The 25,694-nt window shown below is 45.9% G+C and overlaps 1 long non-coding RNA gene across 1 annotated transcript in view; it reads left to right on the top strand.

Annotated features, from left to right (window-relative positions):
• LOC124607399 overlaps positions 1–25,694 on the top strand; it is a 615,541-nt gene that overhangs the window by 347,385 nt on the left and 242,462 nt on the right. The window contains exon 2 of the long non-coding RNA XR_006978824.1: positions 25,216–25,287. This is a non-coding gene — a long non-coding RNA (uncharacterized LOC124607399). The remainder of the gene's footprint in view (positions 1–25,215; positions 25,288–25,694) is intronic.

Genomic DNA, 25,694 nt, shown 5'->3' with positions numbered 1-25,694 from the left:
GGGCGAGTTACTCTCCGTGTAAGACACCCATGTAGGCTGCACCCCGTACACTTTTACAATTACGTAAAGTCCAGCCCATCTTCTTCAGATCAAACGAAAACTTTCTTTCCCCGGAAGTCCAAAGTTCGCTGAAGCTACCACAACGGGAAACAGGCCTAGCACACATGGACCACTAGGAAATGATACGTCACAGTACAGTGACATTGTTCTTGTGAAACACGGCTAGCTCTTTGTCACCAGTCAATGAGTGCTATCTACAGATCTCAAGTTGATGTCAAATTATTAGATTTTCAGAAGGCTTTTGACACCGTTCCTCATAAGCGACTTTAAATCAAATGACGTGGCCGTGAGTTACCGTCCCAGTTCTGCGACTGCATTCTTTACTTTGTGTGGGAAAGGGCACAGTTCTTAGTAATTGACGGAAAGTCGTCGAGTAAAGGTGGGGACACACATGTCCGGACCGTGTCTGTGCCGAGACACGTCAGAGTATCGGCCGTCACCCGGGCAACGAAATACATCATTAAAACAAATGTAGCGAGCCCCACTTGACCGGGCCGTGCACGGGAAACGTCAACGGGCCGGGCCCGGGCCGGGCGAGATTCGCCGTGTTTAATTTTTCACGTGACGGATAAGGCGTGACGGTAGAATTGTCTTGTGAGCTGTGCAAGTGCGCAAGACTGTTCTGTGCACAGAACATGCATGTGGATCGACTAATAGAAGTAGTTCGTAAGTTTCCTGTTCTTTACGATCAGGGAAGTGAAAACTACAGGGATATCGAGTACAAAGACAGAGTTTGGATGACAATTGCAACAGATCTACAAGCCAAGAATAAGATAAAAACTATACCAGTTTTAATACCCGAAAGATATTTATTTTCTTTTTATTTTACAAACAGATGTTTGGTTTATGTAATCGTTATATCGCCAAGGCGACATGTTCTTGCCATTCCACAGTCCCTTGTGAAGAATTCAGGAATTTTTTGAGTTGTTCTCGTACAGCAAATGCAGCATCTGTTGATCTCCCACGAATTTGAGGTAGGTTTCGAAGATTTGATGATCTTTCGGATCCCTCAGCAGTTTCCTTTTGATCCATCCCCTGTTCGGGCACCCTATGAACTTCCATTTTTCGAATAAAGTTGTACAGTACGCAGGCAGCCGTCACAATCATTGTAAGGTTATTAGGATCTCCCTGAGGGATTCTTTTAAATATTCGACATTTCTGTGCAATATACCGAATGCAATGTTTTTTCTCAGTCTTGGTTCTAGTTTCTTTAAAAGTTCATAGAAGGTGTACTGCGTCATCCTAAAATATTCATAAAACTTAGTCTCATCATCTATGAGATGAGAAAATAATATTCGAAACTCTGCCTGTACTGGTCTTATTTTCCAGGCACTGTGGATCCATAATTTTCTTCTTCTTGTTTGCCTTCGTTCTTTTTCCTCTTCGTCTGAAGCAAGTGCTGTACTAATTCACTATTACGAAAATTAGTGAACATGTTTTACCGCTTTCACAAACAGAAACACAGATCACCGCGTCCGAGTCACTACAAGGAACAACAAAGACACGGACGTGCCCCGGTCGCGTGTGGCCCCTGCAGGAACGGACCGTCACTCGTCCGACGCTCGGCCCTGACACGGCCCGGACGTGTGTGTCCCGACCTTAAAAGAGTCCCGACCTTAAAAGAGAAGTGGTATCCGGCGTTCCCTTAAGGAAGTATGGTAGCCCTCTGCTGTTTCTAACCTTTATGAATCATTTAAGAGACAATCTGAGCAGCGCTGTTAGAGCGTTTGCAGATGATGGTGTGATTTACCGTCTAGTAAAGTTATCAGAAGATAAAAACCAGTTGCAAAATGATGTATAAAAGATATCTGTGTCGTGTGGAAACTGAAATGTGAGGTCATTCAAATGAGTATTAAAAGAAATCGGTCAAATTTCGGTTATACAGTAAATCATATAAATGAAAAGACTGTCAATTCTACTAAATACCAAGGGGTTACAATTACGAAGAACTTGAACTGGAACGATCACGTGGATAACGTTGCGCGGAAGGCTAACCAAAGACTGTCTTTTACTGGAAGAACACTTGGATATGCGACAGGTTTACAAAAAGAGACTGCCTACACTACGCTTGAGATCCTCTGCTAGAATATTACGGCATGGCATGGGATACTTATCAGAAGGGATTGACGGAGTATCTCGAAAAAGATCAGAAAAGGGGAGCTCGTTTTGCTTTATCGCGAAATATGGGAGTGTGTGCCACGGATATGTTACCTGAATTGAGGTGGTAGTTATTAACAAAAAACAAAGATTTTTCGTTGCGGCGAAATCTTTTTGTGGAATTTAAACTACCAGCTTTCTCCTCCGAATGCGATTTTTTAAATTTTATTTTATTTTTTTTTTTTTTTTTACACCCACAGACAGACATAAGAGAATTCAGAGCTCGCGCGGAAGAATTCGTGTCCGTTTTTCTCTTGCTCTGTTAGACACTGGAACACTAGAGTAATAATCTAAAGGCGCTTCGATGAATCCTTTGCCAGGCGCTTAAGTGTGGATTGCAGAGTGGCCGTGTGGTTGTAGTTGTCGCGTAGTTTGTCCCGTAAGAGGTGAGTGTTCGTTCTGGCCGGCGGTGGGACTATGTGGTACCACCGTGGACGGACAAACGGAACGTTCCTAAAGCGGCCAGGTTGGCTTTCGGGGTCTCCTCCTGGAAGGCTGGCCAACTGCTCCGCTTGGCGGGCTGGTGGGGAGCTGCCCGCGGTCCAGTGGGCCGTGTTGTGCTCTTTCTTGTTTGAGGGAACTGAGGGGCGCGCAGCGAGGCAAGTAGTGCCCGTGCGCTCGAGTACCCCGCCTTCCGCCGATTTAACGGATGCTCCCCTGCCCAGCGAACAGCGCTGGACGAGCGGCAATGCGTTACCTTGCGCCGTTTCAAGTGTGTGATGCGAGAGCTCACTGGGTCGTGCAACGCAGCCAGCTTTAAAACGAGTGCGAGCCAACAGTTTAACGCGGCACGTCGTTAACACAGCGGCGCGTTAAGTACCGTACTGTCTGGTCGTTTGAGAGAGAGAGAGAGAGAGAGAGAGGGGGGGGGGGGGGAGACACACCAATACTATCCTGCTTAGAGGAACCCACTCCAGCGTTTCGTCTTAGTTTTTGTGATGCCTAGTCAACTTCCACCGCTCTAATCACAAATCCTATGTTTCTTTCGTTAGCCCAGACACAGTCGCCGGGTTAGTGTGCAGGTGCTGCTAGTCTATAAGAGAGCAAGGTCGGGATACAATAAACCCTGCCCTATACCTTTGGCCTCCGAAGCAAGCGGCCATTAATTAGGAATGGCTGGGAAGCTCTTCTCCAAAATACTTTTCTGGGGTAACTCATCACACTCTTACAAATTCTAAAGGTGGCAGGGGTAAAATGGACTGGCAGTGGCAAGAAAAGTATTTCTGAGGAAGATAAATCTGTTAACACTGAATATAGGTTTAAGTGTTTGGAAGTCTTTTCTGAAGGTCTGGAGTAAAGCCTTGTATGGAACTGAAATATTGAAGATACATTTTGGCAAGAAGAGAATAGAATATTTCGAAATGTTTGCTACAGAAGAATGTTGAAGATTAGATGGTTAGATCACGTAAGTTATGAGGAGGTACTGAACAGAATTGGGGAGAAGAGGATTTTGTGGCACAGCCAGACTAGAAGAAGGGATTGGTTGGTAGGACACATTCTGAGGCATCAAGGGATCATCGATTTAGTACTGGAGGGAAGCGTGGGGGGGGGGGGGGGGGGGGGGGTAAAAATCGTAGAGAGATTCCAGGATATGAATACAGTAAGCAGATTCAGAAGGATGTCTGTTGCAGTAGTTACTCGGAGATGAATAGGTTCGTACAGGACGGAGTAGCATGGAGAGCTGCATCAAACCAGTGTTTGGACTGAAGACGACTACTACTACTACTGGCATAGGAATAAATTGTTGACTGCACAAAAGCGAGCAGTAAGAATAATACGTGTTCACCCACGGACGTCATGTAGGTACCTCTTCAAGGACCTACGCATTGCAACTGTGCAATCACAATACGTATTTTCGCTAGTAAAATTCCTCGTAAATAACTCATCACAATTTGAGAACAGTGTTCTACATATCTCCAACACTAGAGGGGGGGGGGGGGGGAAATGACCATTATCACCCCGTGATAAAGCTCTCAGTTGTTCAAAAAAGTAGTTCAGTAAGCAATAATTAAATTTTTTGATCCTTAGCCCAGTAACATGAAATGACTGACAGGTAGCAAAGAAAGGTTTAAATCTAATTTAAAACATTTTTCCTGGACATCTTCTTCTGTTCCATAGACGACATTCTAGATAAAAAGTGGTAGCCAGTAAAAAGAACTTGTTTGCAAGTCTAGTTGCATGAGTAGGCTTAAAATGGTAATGTGTTGATTAATGTTAACACTAATCGTGTGTACATATCCTGTAAGCTTACTGGTTCTCTTCATTTCTATAAAAGAATCGTTCAGTTGATCTACGGAACATGCAACTAACCAACCAACTACAGCCAGCAGCATAAACGGTTGGGCCGATGGTGCAGCGTTCTCGGGCGCCACGCTCAGTTCAGTATAAATCACAGCCCGGATTTGAAACGTCGTTGCCACTACCCCTGGCAGTGGTGATTGCGGCATTGGGCCAGCTCTCGCTCGCTCGCGGCAGCCCTGCTGTCCACTTCGTTAGACAACTAGAAGCGACTGTCGGCGGACCCTAATCAATTACCCATCACTGCCACAGTCAGAATAAGGGTCGCCTCTCTGCCTTCGACCCGCGTGGGGCAGGGCTAAACTTGTCGCTGTTCCCAGAACCAGTCAGCCGTGGCCCTCTAGCTATCCGACTGCATTCGGAAAGATTTCGAGATCCTAGCAGCTTCCACAAAAAAAAAAAGAAAAGAAAAGTTCAAAATTAGTAGGTCTGAACTGAAGTTATACAATGGCACAGCACTTAATGTCTACACGAAAACAGTGAACCTATCTAATCAAAATTTTTTAATGTTGGGAAATTACGAAAAGTATCTAATACAATGAAAATTATTTAGTTTGGAAATTTATGATGAAAGAAACTTTGAACATTGACAGTATTAAATGAAACTACCCTGTCTCGGAAATGCCCACTTACAATGGCTGTACATTACGTATCGAGAATGTGTTCACGTCGAATTGATTTCACTGCACGCAACAACGAAATCTCCTTCCAAATGAGTTCTGTAATTAGACGCTGACAGTGTCTTCCCTGCAACTGACGCTCGATTCTGTTCTTTATCGGGGTAGGTGCCAATGACAATACCGTTGCGACATAATAAGCTGAAAGAGGAAAGCGCTTCGCAGCGTGCCGTAATTTACCGCTCGTCAAAAAAGGCAGCACCCTATCCACTCGTCCTTCATTTGCCAGCAATGCTCTTACTGCTCGTCGCATTCAAAATGTGCCTCGTGCAAGAAAACGCAGAGAGTGATTAAAATAAAGAATCAAATGAAATCAGAATTCATTTAATTTTGTCAAAACTGCAAATTAAACATTTAGACTTCATTTCATAAAACTGCTCGTTCTTTTTAACGCTGTCAGAGACACGAAACGTTATCGAAATGTAAAACTACTATCAGTTTTACTTTTAAATTATTAAATCAAGATGTACTTTTAAATCACAAGTGGGTGGAACTTGCTAACATGGCAGACATATGACTGATAAATCGTGTATTTTGCCTAACACTCGAAATCACTGATAACTGAAAATTAACAAACTACAGTAATTGCTAAATTCACGCAAAGCAATGCGACAAATATCTTTCGGTTGCTGAGTCGTTTCTGCGTCAAAATAAAAATTCCCAAAGTCTCTCCTCCAGTACTTAGTTCCTACTTGTTCTCCACAAAATTTCTGATCTTCAAAACGGAACCATTTTGTTATGAGCCAGAGCTCCTCAGCTAACTAGTGGTCCGTAAGGACTTCACCTCACGGATTTGATTCATATTGACGGGATGTCTAGGCCACGAACAAGGCTTCAACATATGTTGACAGGAAGACGCAACTTTCAACTGTTTTCGAGAAAATAGAGTTCGAATTTGTTTTACACGTTTTGTGTGTTCACTAGTGCTCCAGAAGCGTGTTACGTGCTTAGTTGCAGAAGGGCGACGTCCGTGGATCGAATATCGCTGCCTGCACTAGTTTTTTTTCTTCCCATGTAATTATTATGACTGTGCACACTGACATTGAATGATTCATTTATTTTTTTTTCATAACCTTTATGATGATTTCGTAATGAGACTGGAATAAATGGATCCACAAGAACTTTCGGTCAAATAAGTATAATCATTTTATTTATACTGCAGGGTGCATCAAAAAGAATCATCCGATTTTTAAAAAAATTATGTTATTTGAGATATATGCGTGAACAACGTTTTGTTGGAAAGAGCAAACACTCGAGTCTTACATGGTTCCCGCTAGGTAGCAGCAGTTTTGTGCAGTTTCACGGGAAAAAATGTATGGTTCATTTTTCTTTGCCGAGAACAATGTTGCAGGAAGCACTTTTACTACTTGTGTGGCAAATATAATCTGTGATCTGTGGAACACTGTATTAATGAAAATGAAAATGATACTGGTTATGGAAAGATTAGGAACAATTACTAGGACACAGCACTTGTAATGAACGCATAACCTTTCCGTGTGCATGTTTTTTTTTTTCAATTTTTCTATTGCGAAACAAACTTGAATTACATTCGTAAGCGTTTCTCCGCCATAAATCAGTTTTGCGGCGTGCCACGCATATCTGCTGTTAGAATTACATGTGAATGAAATCAGAAGAGTGTTTCGGAAGCGAGATTCGATCCACAGACCTCGTGCTTGTGAAACTATGCGCTTTGTCGCTTCCCTGCGGACTCCTTGGTTACTAGCGACCATACGAAGTACGTAAGCACGTGTAAAATGTTCAAACTCGATTTTTTTCCAAGCAGGTTGAGAGTTGCGTCTTCCTGTTTACGTATGTTGAAGTGCCCTACATACTCTTTGAATATGAATCAAAATCGGTGAGGGGAAGTTGGTACGAACTCCTTGTAAGCCAACCATTCACCGCCAAGTCTCGCCCAAGACCGGACTGCGATTGGCTCTGCCCGCCACTGCTTTTCTGTCTGCCGCTCGCTATTTTGCTAAGCAGTGCTTTTCTTAATATTCAAAGACGGTGTATTCCTCCATGTGTCCAAGCTTTACAAATGTATCTGTGGAAGTTTAGGTCTTTCCTATCAATCTGTTACACAAATGACCGATAAACTAGTGCTATGGAAAATTATATCTCAATAGATCGGTACATTACAAATATAGTCGACGACCTATTTTTTTATGAATGAAATTTCTTCACGATATAAATAGCAAAAATGGTTGAAATGGCTCTGAGCACTATGGGACTTAACATCAGAGGTCATCAGTCCCATAGAACTTAGAACTAATTAAACCTAACTAATCTAAGGACATCACACACACCCATGCCCGAAGCAGGATTCGAACCTGCGACTGTAGCGGTCGCGCGGTTCTAGACTCAAGCGCATAGAACCGCTCGGCCACACCGGCCGGCAATATAAATAGCAGACAACGCGTTTCCCTACAATTCTTCTGTAACACGAGTCAGACTGATCTATAAAATATTCTTATATCATGCAAAGTAGATGGCTTTCTCCCTACTAGAACCTTCAACATGTTCAATGTCTGGGCTTCAGTGAGACCTCGCAAAATTACTTTTTATTTATTTTTTTGTATAAAATCCCACTTCCTGCTAGCTAAGTGCTCCATGATCTGATATGAGGCCTCTCCGTGCAAGCCAAATATCTACACTGCTGAAGGAAAAAACACACACACACACACACACACACACACACACACACACACACACACACACAAAACACCAACAAGAATTGTATTCAGTGGCCGAGCGGTTCTAGGCGCTACAGTCTGGAACCGCGCGACCGCTACGGTCGCAGGTTCGAATCCTACCTTGGGCATGGATGTGATGTCCTTAGGTTAGTTAGGTTTAAGTAGTTCTAAGTTCTAGGGGACTGATGACCACGCAGTTAAGTCCCATAGTGCTCAGAACCATTTGAGCCAGGTAATAGTTATCCACATGGGAGGGCGGGGGAGGTGGTTGCAGTGTTAGTGACTCATTTGTGACGGTCGTTGGCGATCAGATGGAGCTCAGGAGCCCTGTCTGTGCACACTGTGCTTTGACTCTGCAGGCAGTAATGAAATGAAATGATCGTATGGCATTTATTGGCTGGGATATCCCCTTCAGGGTTCGGCCGCCATATTGCAAGTCATTTTAGTTGACGCTACTGCGGCGACTTGCGTGTCAATGATGATGAAAATGATTATGGACACACAACACCCAGTCGCCTGCCAGGAATCGAACCCAGACTCCCTTGCGTGGTAGGTGGTAACGTTACCGCTGTGCTTCGGAGGCGGACTGCAGTAGTCGTGCTGTGTTTAGGGATGAACACTTCTTTGCAACATTCGCTCTAGGGTGCAACCTAGCCCCACCGGCGAGTACGCACTTTTGTTGTTGTCCGCAGCTCGTGGTGTTGTGACTAGCGTTGTTGCCTCTGGATCACGGGGTCCCGGGTTCGATTCCCGGTCAGGTTGGGGATTTACTCTCGGAATTGCCACAGTAGTGCACCTTACTACTTGCACATTATGTTGTTTTAATGGATTACTAAAGGTGTACAAAGTTTGAAGTAAATCTGTGACCTCACCGTCGTGGTGACTGAGGCAGAGGTTCGTTTGAGCAGTTACCAGAAAGCGCCAGACAACAGATTGTACTGCGCATGCGCAGCTACGACGAAGTAGGCATCACGTGACCATGTGCAGCATTGCGGCATATTGTTGAGAGGACATACTGAGTTGTACTTAGAGCAATTGTTTTATCATATCCCACACAGATAAAGGATGTAAATAAGGAAGCAGTTCTTGGCAAAATATCATTTCAAAATTAAACTCCACAGCTCGAAGTACCATAAAATTTTGCTAAGGGGTGACTTCGATAGATTTTTTTTTTAATTCGTACTCTGCAATATTGTTATGTAGCGTTTCCAACAGATTTACATCTACACAGAACTGCAAAAAGCTAGTAGGATGGAATACAAATTTCTTGCAACAAAAAAAGAGACAGTTTCTTGTGTAGCTTACACCGGAATAAAGGATAATAAATTTCATGACTATTTCAAAATGTGAAAAAATTAACATGGTTGTCTGTGAGGCAAAGAAACAGTACAACTGACAGTTTATATTCTATTCTAGGAATAAATATGAAGCCATGTGGGGAGTTAAAACGATAAAACAGGGTATGCTGCCAGTCTAAAATTTAGCATAGAACGGCATTCTATAAATTTAAGACGTAAACACAAATTAAGAAAACACTTCAGGCCTAGAGGAAGTACTAGACAAGTGCCTTGTGATCGAAAAACACTTTCACAAAAGGCAGATTTGTAAAATTCTGCTACAGCTGTCATTATATTTGAAACAAAATATTTAGTTCAAAACTACTGACCAAATTTGCCTATTTAGTCAGCTTCAAGTCAATGTTTACGTATGTTCGTACGTATATAGCATTAAGAGATCTCTCTGTGTCATAAAAGGAACAGGACATCAGAGACTACTCCAGCGGCATCGGAATTTCATAAACCATACTAAAATGCTTCATTCCGCTCTAATTGCACATTTCTATGTCCAGATGCACTCTGAAGTACCTGATATTCAGCTTTTCATGTGGTTTTCGTGAAACCAATTTTCTTGGAGGTCCAGTACTGTATTCTCATGTTTGGTTCTTTATTATGGTATAACATCATTCGTCCCAGAAAATGAAAATTTGCACTCTAAATTGAACGAGGTTGAAAGTAGCCAATAGTGCGGAATGAAACCCTTCCTTTCAAATAAACTAACTGTCTCAGCGGAAAAAATTAACTGAAGCAAATTTCTCTATAAAACAGACAGAAATAGCTTCATTAAGACATTAATGGTTGATTACTAAAAACTTGGAAATAATATAGAATCAGAAAATTGAAACTACTAACTTATTTTGGTCTTCCGTGGTTATGAGAATGTATATTAATTCACTTGATGGCTCCCGGCCACAGAAATCTGTTTTGATTTCATTTGACATGGGAGCTGTAAACGAAGACACGAAACATATACACGGGTCACGTGGAGAAGGACCCCCCACTATAACTCAGCTCGCTCTGCGCATGCGCGAATCTGGCAGCTTGGACGCGCCAGAAAAATTTTTCCGGGCTTCTGGCTACTTGCTGATACTGCTCATACAGCAAACAGCCACGCTTCAAGTAGCCAAAAGCGGGAGGAAGGCACTGCTCAGCTCTACGCATGCGCACGAGCCCGCTGGCAACTGCTCATACGAACCTAGAGTGAGCATGGGGGAGTGTGGAGCATCCTCCGCCACCCACCGCGGGGACGGCTGCATACCTGCGCGGTGCGGCGCGCCTAGCCGTAGCGCAGGTCGACGCTCGCGGCGGCACAGTGGCCTGGCCTTTGGCTGGCTAGCCGGCTGGCTGGGCCCCATTCACAGCCCCGGGCTGCGGCCTTGACCCGGCCGAGGCGACGCCTTATAACCGCTCACCGCCCGCTCTCCTCTACACTGTGTGCTGTTCGCGCTGCGCGACCACACAGCGCCCGCCTCTGCATCTGCACTCGACAAGGCACCGCACAGTGCGTGGTGCAGAGTACACGGTGTACCACTCTGTCAGACACAGACGCACGATTTACGGGACGCCATCTGCCCGTGAATCGTGTAAGCGTCTCGCATCGTGGAACTGGCTGCTCACAGGCCTCTGCGCGAGCTCTTACCTGCCTGATTTTACTTGCGCAACCTCTACGGAACACATACGAGTACCCTACCGGCGCGACGTACTGCTTTGTCGGTATGCCTGTCGGCTGTTGTCAATGCCCGACCACCCCTCTTATCAGTCCTTCTTCGACGATTCTCTCGACCGTCAGTATGGGTTGTATGTGTCTGCCCTGCTGCCCCCTGGAGTCCGCTTTCGTTGCCTGCTTCGACAATTGGATTTTGCCCTCCCTACCACCTTGGTGAGAGCCCGACACCACCTTGGCTCCAGGCTCCGGTTCACATTCATCTTGACCTCAGCTCGCTCCCGAAGGAGGGTACTCCGGATGCAGTGTATTGCTCACGGTTTGTCGAACTACGTGCGTGACTCACCAGTAACACCTTTATTTACACTGATGGCTCCAAAACTGACGATGGTGTCGGCTGTGCCTTTGTCGTCGGGGACGTCACCTTTAAATACCGGCTCCTCGACCAGTGTTCCAGCTTTACGGCCGAGCTTTTTGCTCTCTGTCGGGCCGTTCAGTATGTCCGCCGCCACCTCCATTCTCCGTATGCACTCTGCTCTGATCCACTCAGTGCTCTTCAGAGCCTTGGAACTCCATATCCGGTCGATCCCTTGGTGCAACGGATCCAGCAATCCCTCCATTCTTTTGCCGATGATGGCTCTCCTGTTCGCTTTATGTGGGTTCCAGGCCATGTAGGAGTGCCTGGGAATCAGGCTGCTCATGCTGCGGCCAAGGCTGCAGTCCTCCTGCCTCGGCCAGCCTCCCTTTGTGTCTCATCGTCTGACATTAGTGGGGTTGTTTGTAAGAGGCTTGTGTCATTATGGTGGGATACTTGGTCGTCAGTTCAAGAAAATAAGCTCCGGGCCATAAAACCGTTCCCAACAGCTTGGACAACCTCCTCCCGACCATCTCGGCGAGAGGAGGTCATTTTGGCCAGGTTGCGGATTGGGCATTGCCGGTTTAGCCACCGCTACCTGCTATCCGGTGACCCCGCCCCGCAGTGCCCTTGTGGTCATGCATTGACAGTGCGCCATGTTTTATTGCCCTGTCCCCGTTTTAAACAATCTCGTGTTGTCCTATCTCTGCCATCTACCTTACAGGAAATTTTAGTTGATGACGCTCGAGCAGCTGCTCGTGTTCTTCGTTTTATTACTTTGACAGACTTATCCAAAGGCATCTAACTCTTTTAATTATTTTATTTGGTCTTTGTAAGAACTTTCAGGTGTGCCCCCCCCCCCCCTCTTTGATTTCTACCAGATTATATGTGCACTTACATTTGTGACTGGTCGCTAATCACCTCAGTAGTTGAGCGCCCTAAAATTCCACAAAAAAACAGCATACGACTACCTACACTACACTCTGGGTGTGAACCCTTCACCACATTGGCTTCGTGCGGTAGCCCGTGTTCACCTTGGCCTTCATTCGCTTCGTGAGGACACTACTCCAGACTCGCTCTATCGCCTTCAGTTTCACGACGTTCGCACGGAACTTGGCGATAGTACCTTTGTGTACACTAATGGCTCTCGGACTGACAGTGTCGTCGGGTGTGCCTTCGTCATTGGCGCCGAGGTTTTCCGGTGTCGGCTTCCGGCACACTGCTCAGTATTTACAGCAGAGCTCGTTTGCCCTGTATCAGGCCACGGAGAACATCCGGCGACACATAATTTTCAGTTGTGTCCTCTGCTCAGACTCTCTCAGTGCCCTTCAAAGCCACTGTGCGCTAGTGCAACGGGTCCAGGAAAACTGTCACTTGCTCTCTCTTGATTGACTCACTGTGATGTTTCTGTGGGTTCTTGTTCATGTCGGTCTGCCAAGAAACGAGGCTGCTGAAGCTGCTGCCAAGGCTGCAGTCCTCGTACCTCAACCCGCTTGTTCCTATATTCCCTCCGATGATATCTGTGTTCCCGTCTGTCACCAGGTGGTGTGTCTTTGGCATCCATTCACGGGAACGAGCTCCAGGCTATTAATCCTCTCCCAGCGGCTTGGACGACCTCCCCTCCGCCCTCTCGCCGCGAGGAGGTCATTTTAACTTGGCTGCGTATTCGGCTCTGTGTTTTTAGACATCGCCATTTGTTCTGTGGCGCTCCTCCACCACTTTGTGCACATTGCGCCCAAGTTTTTACTGCCCGCCAGTTGCTTATTGAATGTCCATTTTGTAACCATATACGTTCCCGCTTCGGTTGGCCGTCAGAGTTATCGGCCGTTTTAGCGAACGACGCACGGGCTGTCGACCGCGTTTTACTTTTTATCCGTCGTAGCAATATGACGAAGGCCATTTGAATTTCAGTTCTGGACCTCCGTTTGTCTATGGCATATTTTATAGACATTTCTCCGCGTCCTTGTTTTTACTTGTCTTCTCTTCCGTCGATTAGGATTGACTTGTAGTCGTTTTTAACTCCTCTCTTTGTCTTCGTGTTTCACAGTTTTGACATGGGCCCGTATGACGCTAGTTCTTTTTGCGCCCTAAAACAAAACAAACAAACCATTACTCTGCAGTTAACACTTCCAGTGGGTTTAAAATAAGTTCCAACTTCTGACAGCGAGCGGGGTGGCGCGTAGTTGCCAGCGCGTACTGAGCGACGCATGCGCCACTGAAAAAGCCAGAATGAAATACTCATAAATTCCCGCTATCTCGTAAACAGTCTAAAATATCGAAACAGGATTTTGCCAAATTATAGTACGCAAAGAGGAGAGTATTTTGCCATGTGATTAATATGTTGAATTTCCGTATCTACCGCGATATTCGAGCAACTGCAGATTTTTTTCCCGTGAAGTAATGTAATTTTTAAGGTCTATCGATAGCTGGTGAAACGTGAATTGCTGTTGGTTTTGCAACAATGTCAAGTTACACCTTGAGCTTTCTTCTGAGAATAGGTTTTATCATAAACTACTGACCTGTCTTGTCCTCAGTTTCTTGCGTAATATTATATTGTTTCGGGATTCTGTCGCAGTTTTTTATCAACTGCGTAAGAATATTGGTGACACTCGCTTGTGTTCTGACAAAAGAAGCAGATTTTAACATGCCTACAAGAAAAGTTACTTATTGCTCAAAATACGTCACAGTACTTTACGAATCCCTCTTCTCAACTACCTTCTCGGTATGGCTGACAATTAGAGACCAGTCCTGTGGCGAAACATTTGCAATGGCTTCTTTTGTCAACATTAAAAGCATTTTGAGCGTAAATTTCTTGTTGTTTCTTGCCTCATTACTTTTGATCTTGGCTAATTTTTTCTCTGTCGGATTTAAATGAGCGTGATACGATGAAAGCGTGATTAAACTATGCACTTAAGTGTAAGTTCTTGACCTCGTAGCTTGCAATGCTTGGCTTGTTCAGCACATTAACTCTGCCTTATACATGCAGAGTTCAACTTCATTCACCGGAGCATTCTTTCTACCCAGAGCAAAATATCTACTTTCCTCCATTGTATTGTTGGAGCTTTATCCACCACAACAGAGTCCTATGCGCATTGTCCATTTCTATTGTCAAATCGGAGGAATATATTCTGCAGCAGAACATTATATTCACAGCAGCGAACGCCAGACGACGACTTTTGATGCGAACCTCGTCTTCGGATCTGTTGCACTTTTGTTCTTAATGCAACACCAACACAAAATGCTTTTTCACAATACCTGACGGATGCAGAACACTTCAGCGCCAGAAAATACCGCTTTACAACGAGAGCTGACGGATGCAGATACGTATCTAAAGCGCGACACCACGTAGTACTGTTGATCCGAGGCGTGACAACAGAGGCGCTTTACCAACAGAACTGCAGGCGGCGTGGTGGGGAAAGTCGGCTCGCCACTGGTGTTACCTGAGCACTGGCGTCATACCGCCTCCGTTGAGCCAAACGTCAAAAGTCGCAATTAATTTTTAACGCACTGTATCTTGAGAGTTCATACAAGTAACTTATCACGATCTCTATCCACTGTTCAGCTCTCGATCAACATGCGGGAAAATGAACACCTTTCCCTCAGAGCTCTCATTTCTCTTATTTTATTACGATGCTCATTTCTTCCTATGTAGGTGACCACCAACAAAATGTTTTCGCATTCGGAGGAGAATATTGGTCATTGTAATTTTGTAAAACGGTCTCACCGCAACGCCGCTGTTTTAATGACTGCCGCTTCGATTCGCGTATCATATCGTGACACACTCACCCCTACAAAATGAGCTTCCCGTCTTTCAACTTTTTCGATGTCCTCCGTCAGTACTATCCGATGCGGATGCCACACGGCACAGCAATAGTTCGGAAGACAAGCGTAGTATAGTGAGCCTCTGCAGAAAATTTCTTGCATCTTCTAAGTACAGTCTCTGGTTCATCTTCTTCGCAACATTTTCCATACCACCGTTCCAATTTAAGTTGCTCGTAATTGCAATCCCTCAGTGTTAATAGCGTCGACAACCTTCAAAGTCGCGTGATTTATCGTGTACCCGAAATTTGGTGGAATTCTTTTAGTAATCATGTCGGGAATCTGACTTTTTTTGTTCTTCAGGGTCGATTGGTGCAACTTTACGCAATTTAAAAGATATCTTGTCTAAATAACAGTGCAGTTAGTTTCGATTTCATGACGACATTAATTGACCGCACATGCCACAAGCTGGCCGCAGGTGATGCTCCAAAAACGAACAGTAATACTGTGCGTTGACGGTCTTTGCGAAAGAAGCGGCGGCACTTTCTACGCGACTCACCCATCATTTTGCACGACAAAGCGCGGGCGCATACAGCGCAAGCTGTGGCTGCTCTGTTCTGTCGATGGGACTGGGAAGTACTGTACCATCCACCATACTCCTCGAACGTAAGTCCTTGTGACTTTGATTTGATTCGCCGGCCGCTGTGGCCGAGCGGTTCTAGGCGCTTCAGTCTGGAACCGCGCTGCTGCTACGGTCGCAGGTTCGAATCCTGCCTCGGGCGTGGATGTGTGTGTCGTCCTTAGGTTAGTTAGGTTTAAGTAGTTCTAAGCCTATGGGACTGATGACCTCAGATGTTAAGTCCCATAGTGCTCAGAGCCATTTGAACCATTTTTGTGTTCATTTTGACGGGTTATCTAATGGGCCACCTTATTTTTTTTGAGGGAGGAGCGATGTGAGTTTCCCTTGTCAGTAGCGGACGTTATCCAGTCATTAAGAGATACAATCTTACTTCAGAGTCAACACATTAAGTCGAGTATTGAATTTTAAAACTGTGTGTACCAGGTGTGGAAGTATGAAACCGGAATCTGGTTACAATAATTACACGTCTGTTGTTTGGAACTGATAAACAATATGTTGTTCAAAATAATCTCCATTGCTGTTTATACGTTTCTCCCACCTCTCCGGCAGGCTTTGAATGCCACGACAAAAAAAAAAAAGTTCTTCTTTTGAACCGAACTAGTCAGCGAACCATTTTCGTACATTTTCATACCAATTGAAGCGTTCTTCAGCGAGGGCGCGTCCCAGTGACTCAAATAGATGATAATCGGACGGAGCCAAGTCTGCAGAATAAGGCGCAGGCCCTAGTGTTTCACAACTGAACGCCTCGATCGTTCCCCTGAACCGTTTCGCTGTGTGTTATGGGGCGTTATCACGGAGCAATATGACTTCGTCTTGTCTTTTCCAATATTCCGGTCGTTCTTCACGTAATGTTTGATTTAAATCAATAATTTGCTGTTGGTAGCGATCAGTGTTAACGGTTTCACCAGGTTTTAGCACCTCATAATACATGACACCCTTCTAATCCCGCCAAACACAGAGGATTCTATTCTTTCAAAAGCGATTTGGTCTTGCAGTGGATGTCGATGGTTTGCCTCGATTCACCCGTGATTCTCAGAATATATCCATTTTTCATCACCTGTCACTATTCGACGAAGAAACTAGTTTCTTTTGTATCTGGCGAGCAGCATGTCTCAAGTGGTCTTTCGATTTGCTTGCTGTCTTTCATTCAGTTCATGCGGAATCCATTTTACCACTTTCTGCATCTTTCCCATAGCTTTCAATCTAAGAGAAACGACTTTCTGCGTCACATTTCAGTTGTCCCGCGAGTTCCTGTTGAGTTTGAGTATAACCTTCATCCATTAAGGCCTGCAATTCGTTGTCTTCGAACTTTTTCAGTGGTTTCTCGCGATCGTCGTTTCTTACGTCAAAGTCACCACTTCTGAATTTTTCGAACCAGACCAAACATTGCGTTTTCCCGAGAGCATGTTCGCCGAAATCTTCGACAAGCATTCGATGCGATTCTGCAGCAGTTTTCTTCAAATAATACCAGAAAACCAATGCTGTCCGCAAATCGTAGTTCGTAGGCACAAAACTCGACATGTTCACTGGTTTGAAATAGATATCAGTGTATGGAACTTGGGTTACTGTGTGTTGACATTCGTCGTCAGCCGTTACAGGGAGCAGATGGCGCTGCAGACGCGGTCTCAAGGGCCCTACTCTGACGGATAGCACCATCTATAGGGGAAATTCCGTTTTCATACTTAAGCAACTGGTATGTCGTGAGGCAACGGAACTCATGACGCGCATATTGTCTTTACTATAACCGCCCAGTATCTGAAAACGAGAGCACATAGAGAACTCCCAACAGCTTTGAAATATAATTTAAAACCATTTCGAAACTTTTGTCCGCTGACACCCCAAGAAAAAATGAGAGGAAATAACTTCCTCGCTATTTTACCGCTGCAGTAAAACATCACCAGGCGTTTTAATTTATTACTTATTCACTACCAACTCTATTCGCAGCCCATTTTGAAGACAGTATCCACACGTAGCATTAAACGTGCCTGCAAAATTCTGTCATTGTAAGTCACAGTTCAGGAGTTACGATGTCATAAAAATTGAGATACGTGGAAAAAGTACTTTTTGCACAAAGCTGAGCGCAAATTACCCGGAGTAGAGTGACCCACTCTTTGGCAATGACAGTACTTCGCGGCTTGCAACAAACCTTAAACTTAATTTCATTCCCTTAACTTTTGCTTGGTCTATGCGTGAATAATACGAAATTAATATAACCAACATAGATAAGGTGTTGCGTCTTCAGCCATGAATGATCTACACTGAAGCGCCAAAGAAACTGGTATAGGCATGCATATTCAAATACAGAGATATGTAAACAGGCAGAATACGGGGCTAAGGTCGGCAACGCCTGTATAAGACAAGTGTCTGGCGCAGTTGTTAGATCGGCTACTCCTGCTACAATGCCAGGTTATCAAGATTTAAATGAGTTTCAACATGGTGTTATAGTCAGCGCACGTGCGGTGGGACACAGCGTCTCTGAGGAAGCGATAAAGTGGGGATTTTCCCGTACGATCAATTCACGAGTGTACCGTGAATGTCAGGAATCCGATAAAGCATCATATCTCCGACTTCGCTGCGGCCGGAAAAAAGATCCTGCAAGAACGGGCTCAACGACGACTGAAGAGAATCGTTCGACGTGACAGAAATGCAAACCTTCCGCAAATTGCTTCAGATTTCAATGCTAGGCCATCAACAAGTGTCAGCGTGCGAACCATTCAATGAAACATCAGCAATGTGGGCTTAGTCCTGTACCCTAGCTAACTGCACGACACGAAGCTTTACGCCTCGTCTGGGCGCGTAATCACCGACATTGAACTGTTGAGACTGGAAACATGTTGCCTGGTCGGACAAGTACCTTTTCAAATTGTCTCGAGCGGATGGACGTGTATATGTATGGAGACAACCATATGTATCCATAGACCCTGCATGTCAGCAGGGACTGTTCAAGCTGGTGGGGGCTCTGTAATGGTGTGGGGAGTGTGCAGTTGGAGTGATATGGTGCTCCTGATACGTCTAGATATGACTGTGACAGGTGACACGTATGTAAGCATCCTGGCTGATCAACTGCATCCATTCGTGTCCATTGCGCATCCCGACGGACTTTGACGGTTCCAACGGGACAATGCGACACACCACACGTCCAGAATTGCTACAGAATGGCCCGAGGAACACTCTTCTGAGTGTAAAAATTTCCGCTGGGCACCCAACTCCCCAGACATAAACATCATTGAGCATATCTGGGATGGGTTGCAACTTGCTGTTCATAATAGATCTCCGCCTCCTCGTACTCTTACGGATTTGTGGACAGCCCTGCAAGATTCATTATGTCAGTTCTCTCCAGCACTACTGCAAACATTTTCGTGTCCATGTCGCGTTATGTTGCGGTACTTCTGCGTTGCTTGCGGGGCCGTACACGATATTAGGCAGGTGTACCAGTTTCTTTTGCTGTTCAGTCTATATGCTTAGCGAGAGGTATGTAAGTCATTAACTTATCTGTAAAGTAGTCAGACGTTCGGAAGTTGACTGGCTGTTGTGTGATGTCCTTAGGTTAGTTAGGTTTAAGTAGTTCTAAGTTCTGGGGGACTGATGACCATAGCTGTTAAGTCCCATAGTGCTCAGAGCCATTTGAACCATTTTTGAACCGTTCGGAAGTATTGTTATACATTGGAGTAGAATTCTTTAAAGTATCGGGCGTGCGAGGGCTACTGTTTATTTCAAAAGTTGGATAATGTTTGTATTCACATGTAGCAGTACGGATAGTATATAAATAAAGCAGATGGCGTATAGCCTCTACTAGTTACAAGAAGTAGCGCACGTTTGAGCTCGCACGGCGGACAGTCTGTGATAAATTTGTCAGCAGCCGCCGTAAGTGCACGCGGCGCGCGCAGGTGTGTGTGTGTGTGTGTGTGTGTGTGTGTGTGTGTGTGTGTGTGTGTGCAGTCGCCTGCGTCAGCGCGGATCTGAAAGCGTTTAGGCGCAGAAAACGGGGTCGCCGGTGTTCTGTGCGAAGCATCGGTCCTTTTTTTTTTTTTTTTTTTTTTTTTTTTTTTTTTTTTTTTTTTTGTTGCGCTCGGAGAAGTCTGAACGGGCGGCGGTATCAGCGTAGACGTGAAAAGAATCAGGCGGCAACCAGCGAGCAGCGGATCTTCTGGTGAATACAGACGGCTGCGGCGTGTGGCGTCTCTGAAAGGAAAGGAGGCGCTAGAAAGCGGCGCGGGCCCCGCCTCTCTCTCTCTCTCTCTCTCTCTCTCTCTCTCTCTCTCTCTCTCTCTGCTCTTACTTCCGGCAGCGGCCGCGGCCAGCAGGAAGCGACCGACCTGCTGCGGATGCCGCGCATACCTGCCACAGGCCGCACCACGGCAAGGCGAGACCGAACATAAGAGGAGTCCCGAATTCAACAAAGGCCGCCCCACGGGCAGCCGCACAGACGCCGGCATGGAGTAGAGTGGCAGGTGAACGAGTCGAAAACGACAGGTCCGGATGGAATACCAGTTCGGAGTACACTGCCGCATTGGCCCCATACGCAGCTTGCATAAATCGTGAATCTCTCGCCCAGCGCAAACGACTAGCAAAAAGCGCGTGTGTCTCCTGTACGTAAGTTTTTTTTTGAGTCATCTGCCTTCTGACTGGTTTGATGCGGCCCGCCACGAATTCCTCTCCTGTGCCAAACTCTTCATTTCAGAGTAGCACTTACAACCTACGTGCTCAGTGATCTGCTGGATGTATTTCAATCTCTGTCTCCCTCTACAGTTTCTGCCCTATAGACCTCCCTCTAGTACTTTGGATGTCATTCCCTGACGCCTTAACAGATGTACTATCATCCTGTCCCTTTTTCTTGTCATTGTTTTCTACATATTCCTTTAGTTTCAGATTCCGCGCAGAACCTCCTCATTCCTTACTTCATCATTCCACCTAATTTTCATCATTCGCTTGCAGCACCACGTCTCAAATGATTCTATTCTCTTCTTTTCCGGTTTTTCCACAGTCCATGTAATAATATGAAAAGAGTAAAAGAACGGACCATAATATTCTTAACGTCTGTTCGCTGCAGAATTCGTAAGTATATTCCAAGTTCGAATATAACAAATTTCCATGACACGGAAAAGCTTCCGTCCACAGCTCAGCACGGATTTAGAAAGCATTGCTCGTACAGTACTCAGCTTGCCATTTTGTCGCATGACTTGGTGTGAAATATGGGTCAAGACGAAAAGGCAGATTTCAAATTCAGAGCTTTCCAAAAAGAGTTTGCTACAGTGCCCCAGTGCAAAGTGCCAGCGAAGGTCCGAGCATACGGAATAGGTTTCCAGGTATGTAACTGACCCGGACTTCTCAAGTAGTAGTAGCAGTCAGTGCGTTGTACTCGACAGCGAGTGTACATTAGAGACCAGGGTATTGTCAGGATTGCCCTAGTGAAGTGCGATAGGACCACCTTTGTTTTCTATATACGTAAATGATCTCGCGTTTAGGGTGAGCTACAGGGTGATAAGTATTCAACTATAGGGAAAAATCTTAAGCTATTTACAAATTACAGCGTGCACACATTTTATGCAACATGTGAACGTCACTACAAATATTCGGATTTAGGGTAAGGACATGTTCGCTATGCCTACCATCATTGATGATTTTGTGGGGGCAGACGAATAGCGAAATTCTGCCTGACCCACTGAACTGTCGAGGCATAGATGCTGTCGATGACTTCCTAAATGGCTGTTTTCAGCTCAGCAGTGGTTTTGCTGTACACCTTGTCTCTAATATAGCCCCACAAAAAGGAGTCGCATTTGTTTGGATCCTCAGAATATGGCGGCGAATCGAGGCCCACGCAGCGGCCTCTGGGTACCCCAGAGCCAGAATGCGGTCCCCAAAGTGCTCCTACATGACATCAAACGCTCTCCTGCTTCGACGGGGTCGATCTCCGTATTGCACGAACCGCATCTTGTTGAAATCAAGGCCACTTTGGATCAGGGTCACTTTGGGTAATGGGGATGAAATCATCTTTCAAAACCTTCACGTACTGTTCGGTAGTCACCGTGCCTTCTACATCTACACCCATACTCCGCAAGCCACCTGCCGATGTGTGACGGAGGGTACCCTGAGTACCTCTATCAGTTCTCCCTTCTACTCCAGTCTCGTATTGTTCGTGGAAAGAAGGATTGTCGATATGCTTCTGTGTGGGCTCTAATCTGTCTGATTTTATCCTCATGGTCTCTTCGCGAGATATACGTAGGAGGGAGCAATATACTGCTTGACTCCTTGGTGAAGGTATGTTCTCGAAACTTCAACAAAAGCCCGTACCGAGCTACTGGGCGTCTCTCCTGCAGAGTCTTCCACTGGAGTTTATCTATCATCTCCGTAACGCTTTCGCGATTACTAAATGATCCTGTAACGAAGCGCGCTGCTCTCCGTTGGATCTCCTCTATCTCTTCTATCAACCCTATCTGGTACGGATCCCACACTGCTGAGCAGTATTCAAGAAATATCGCACTGATTATTGCGTGACTGGACATTGCACGCCACACAGTCACCCGTCGAGGGTGCAGAGACTTTTCGAACGCGAAATGCGGGTTCTCTGTCTCCAACTGCGGCAGTTTTGCTTATTGACGGAACCCATCCAAATAAAAGTGTTCTTCGTTGCTGAACCAAACCATACAGCGCATACTGATTCCCATCGTGCCCCACGGCCAACCGTACAGTTTGAACGTCCCAACACAAACCGTACAGACGTTATGACGATTTCATTTCACATAGTTCAATAATTTTCAATCTGTATAATCTGCGGCAATTCGCTGATGATACTGTAGTGTACGCGAAAGTGTTATCATTGAATGACTGTAGGGGGATGCCCTGTAACTCGGACACATTTACTGTGTGTGATGAGTTGCAGCTTTCCCTAATTATAGAAAAATATACGTTAATGCAGATGAGTAGGAAAAACAATCCGGCAATGTTCAAACACAGTATTGGTCGACACAGTCCCGTCGATTAAATACACTCCTGGAAATGGAAAAAAGAACACATTGACACCGGTGTGTCAGACCCACCATACTTGCTCCGGACACTGCGAGAGGGCTGTACAAGCAATGATCACACGCACGGCACAGCGGACACACCAGGAACCGCGGTGTTGGCCGTCGAATGGCGCTAGCTGCGCAGCATTTGTGCACCGCCGCCGTCAGTGTCAGCCAGTTTGCCGTGGCATACGGAGCTCCATCGCAGTCTTTAACACTGGTAGCATGCCGCGACAGCGTGGACGTGAACCGTATGTGCAGTTGACGGACTTTGAGCGAGGGCGTATAGTGGGCATGCGGGAGGCCGGGTGGACGTACCGCCGAATTGCTCAACACGTGGGGCGTGAGGTCTCCACAGTACATCGATGTTGTCGCCAGTGGTCGGCGGAAGGTGCACGTGCCCGTCGACCTGGGACCGGACCGCAGCGACGCACGGATGCACGCCAAGACCGTAGGATCCTACGCAGTGCCGTAGGGGACCGCACCGCCACTTCCCAGCAAATTAGGGACACTGTTGCTCCTGGGGTATCGGCGAGGACCATTCGCAACCGTCTCCATGAAGCTGGGCTACGGTCCCGCACACCGTTAGGCCGTCTTCCGCTCACGCCCCAACACCGTGCAGCCCGCCTCCAGTGGTGTCGCGACAGGCGTGAATGGAGGGACGAATGGAGACGTGTCGTCTTCAGCGATGAGTGTCGCTTCTGCCTTGGTGCCAATGATGGTCGTATGCGTGTTTGGCGCCGTGCAGGTGAGCGCCACAATCAGGACTGCATACGACCGAGGCACACAGGGCCAACACCCGGCATCATGGTGTGGGGAGCGATCTCCTACACTGGCCGTACACCACTGGTGATCGTCGAGGGGACACTGAATAGTGCACGGTACATCCAAACCGTCATCGAACCCATCGTTCTACCATTCCTAGACCGGCAAGGGAACTTGCTGTTCCAACAGGACAATGCACGTCCGCATGTATCCCGTGCCACCCAACGTGCTCTAGAAGGTGTAAGTCAACTACCCTGGCCAGCAAGATCTCCGGATCTGTCCCCCATTGAGCATGTTTGGGACTGGATGAAGCGTCGTCTCACGCGGTCTGCACGTCCAGCACGAACGCTGGTCCAACTGAGGCGCCAGGTGGAAATGGCATGGCAAACCGTTCCACAGGACTACATCCAGCATCTCTACGATCGTCTCCATGGGAGAATAGCAGCCTGCATTGCTGCGAAAGGTGGATATACACTGTACTAGTGCCGACATTGTGCATGCTCTGTTGCCTGTGTCTACGTGCCTGTGGTTCTGTCAGTGTGATCATGTGATGTATCTGACCCCAGGAATGTGTCAATAAAGTTTCCCCTTCCTGGGACAATGAATTCACGGTGTTCTTATTTCAATTTCCAGGAGTGTATGTAGACGTAATGTTGCAAGGGAATATGAATGGAAACGAGCACTTAAAAGTTGGTTGTAGGGAAGGCAAGTGGTAGATTTCGTTTTATTGCGAGAATTAGGTCATACACAAAGACGACCGTGTGTGTAACACTTGAGCCGTCCGATGTGTTATACGCAAGGCGCAGCATGTAGCGGCGGATGGGGCTGGTGCGCCAATGGAAGATGGCTACCATGACGTTACTGACCGTTGCTGTTACCCCTTCACCACATTCAGCTCTGCCAGATTTATGGCGAAGTAAGGTTGCACTGTGGCGGAAGTGGGTCAGTTCTGCTATGTAAAAAGTAAATACAGTGTCACCAAGAAAACGACGGAAACGATTTCCTCCATTTTATAAAATGCATCTTAACCATCACTTGTTTATTTGTCCCATTAGTGATGTACCGGTTTCGGTTATTAACCGTCATCCAGGATTTAGGGTGCAACATATTGGTTCAAAGCAACACATCTGTTGTACCCTACACCCTGGATGACGGTTAATAACCGAAACCGTTACATCACTAATGGGACTGATAAACAGCTGATGGTTAAGATGCATTTTATAAAATACCTTACGGCTGTTGAATGTCACCTTACGGAAACACTAAGACTTCCACCATGACCAGATTAGGTCGTCGCCCACTTCTCGGAGATAAAATTACTTGCTGAAGTGATCTGTCGATATTTGGCGAACAACTTTCTGTGGTACGGTTGCAGAGTCACTTTCGTGTATGTGGTGTGTTAACGATATTTTGTCGCTGTTATTTGTGTAACGTGTAGGACATTCTCAAGTGTTAGGTGAATGTAAAATTAGCCGACGGCCTCTGTGCTGGTGTTCGAAAAACAAAAATGGGGATGAGTTGCTTCTGTGTAACCATGAGTTTTTCACGTACACTATATACGGCAGCTGTAAAGCTGGACTGTGCGAAGTACACCTCTTTAATGCAGTGGAAGGACCAATCGGCCAATTACGCAGTGCTTTTCCTTTGCCGTATCCATTTAAGTGTACCGGAGCCTCTCTTTTCTGCACATAATTTACATACATCTACGTCTATTTTTAAAGAAAATCAAGTCATGAAATTTACCCTTTAACGATATGTTTACAATTTTTTGTTACCTCCTTTAAGTGAATTTGTATTTGTGTTTCAGAACTGAAGCCTGGAGCGTTCGAACGCTTTGAAGGAATTCACCGCGAGTCTGAAGACGCCGTCCATTGACAAGGTAAAGACACCGTGGTCTGATAGTGACTGTTGAAACAGATAGCAAGTGAAGTCTTTGAATTTTAGTATCTGCGTAGAGAAAATACTTTGCTGGGTATAGTACCAAGGACGTTCGAATTGCACAAAATTCGTGTGGCTATCCTAAATCATTATACGAGAATGGTAGCTGTGGGCGGGTCACTGCTGATCGGCTTGCTAGTTCTCCTTCAACTGCGGTTAGTCGCCGCTGACTCAGACGTCAGCAGAACAGTAAATTAAAACTTTGAGGTCTCAACATCACACTTAATGTTTCACGAGTGTGTCAGAAGCAGTAGTGGTTGAGGTTAAGAGTAGGACACCTCTCCTCAGTGTAAGTGTAATGGGCGTGTCACCGCTTCACTTGTTTGGAGTCTGGAAAACGCTGAGGTT

Source organism: Schistocerca americana, chromosome 3 (genome assembly GCF_021461395.2).
Source record: "Schistocerca americana isolate TAMUIC-IGC-003095 chromosome 3, iqSchAmer2.1, whole genome shotgun sequence".
Lineage (NCBI taxonomy): Eukaryota > Metazoa > Arthropoda > Insecta > Orthoptera > Acrididae > Schistocerca > Schistocerca americana.
This window is presented reverse-complemented; position numbering and strand designations above follow the sequence as displayed.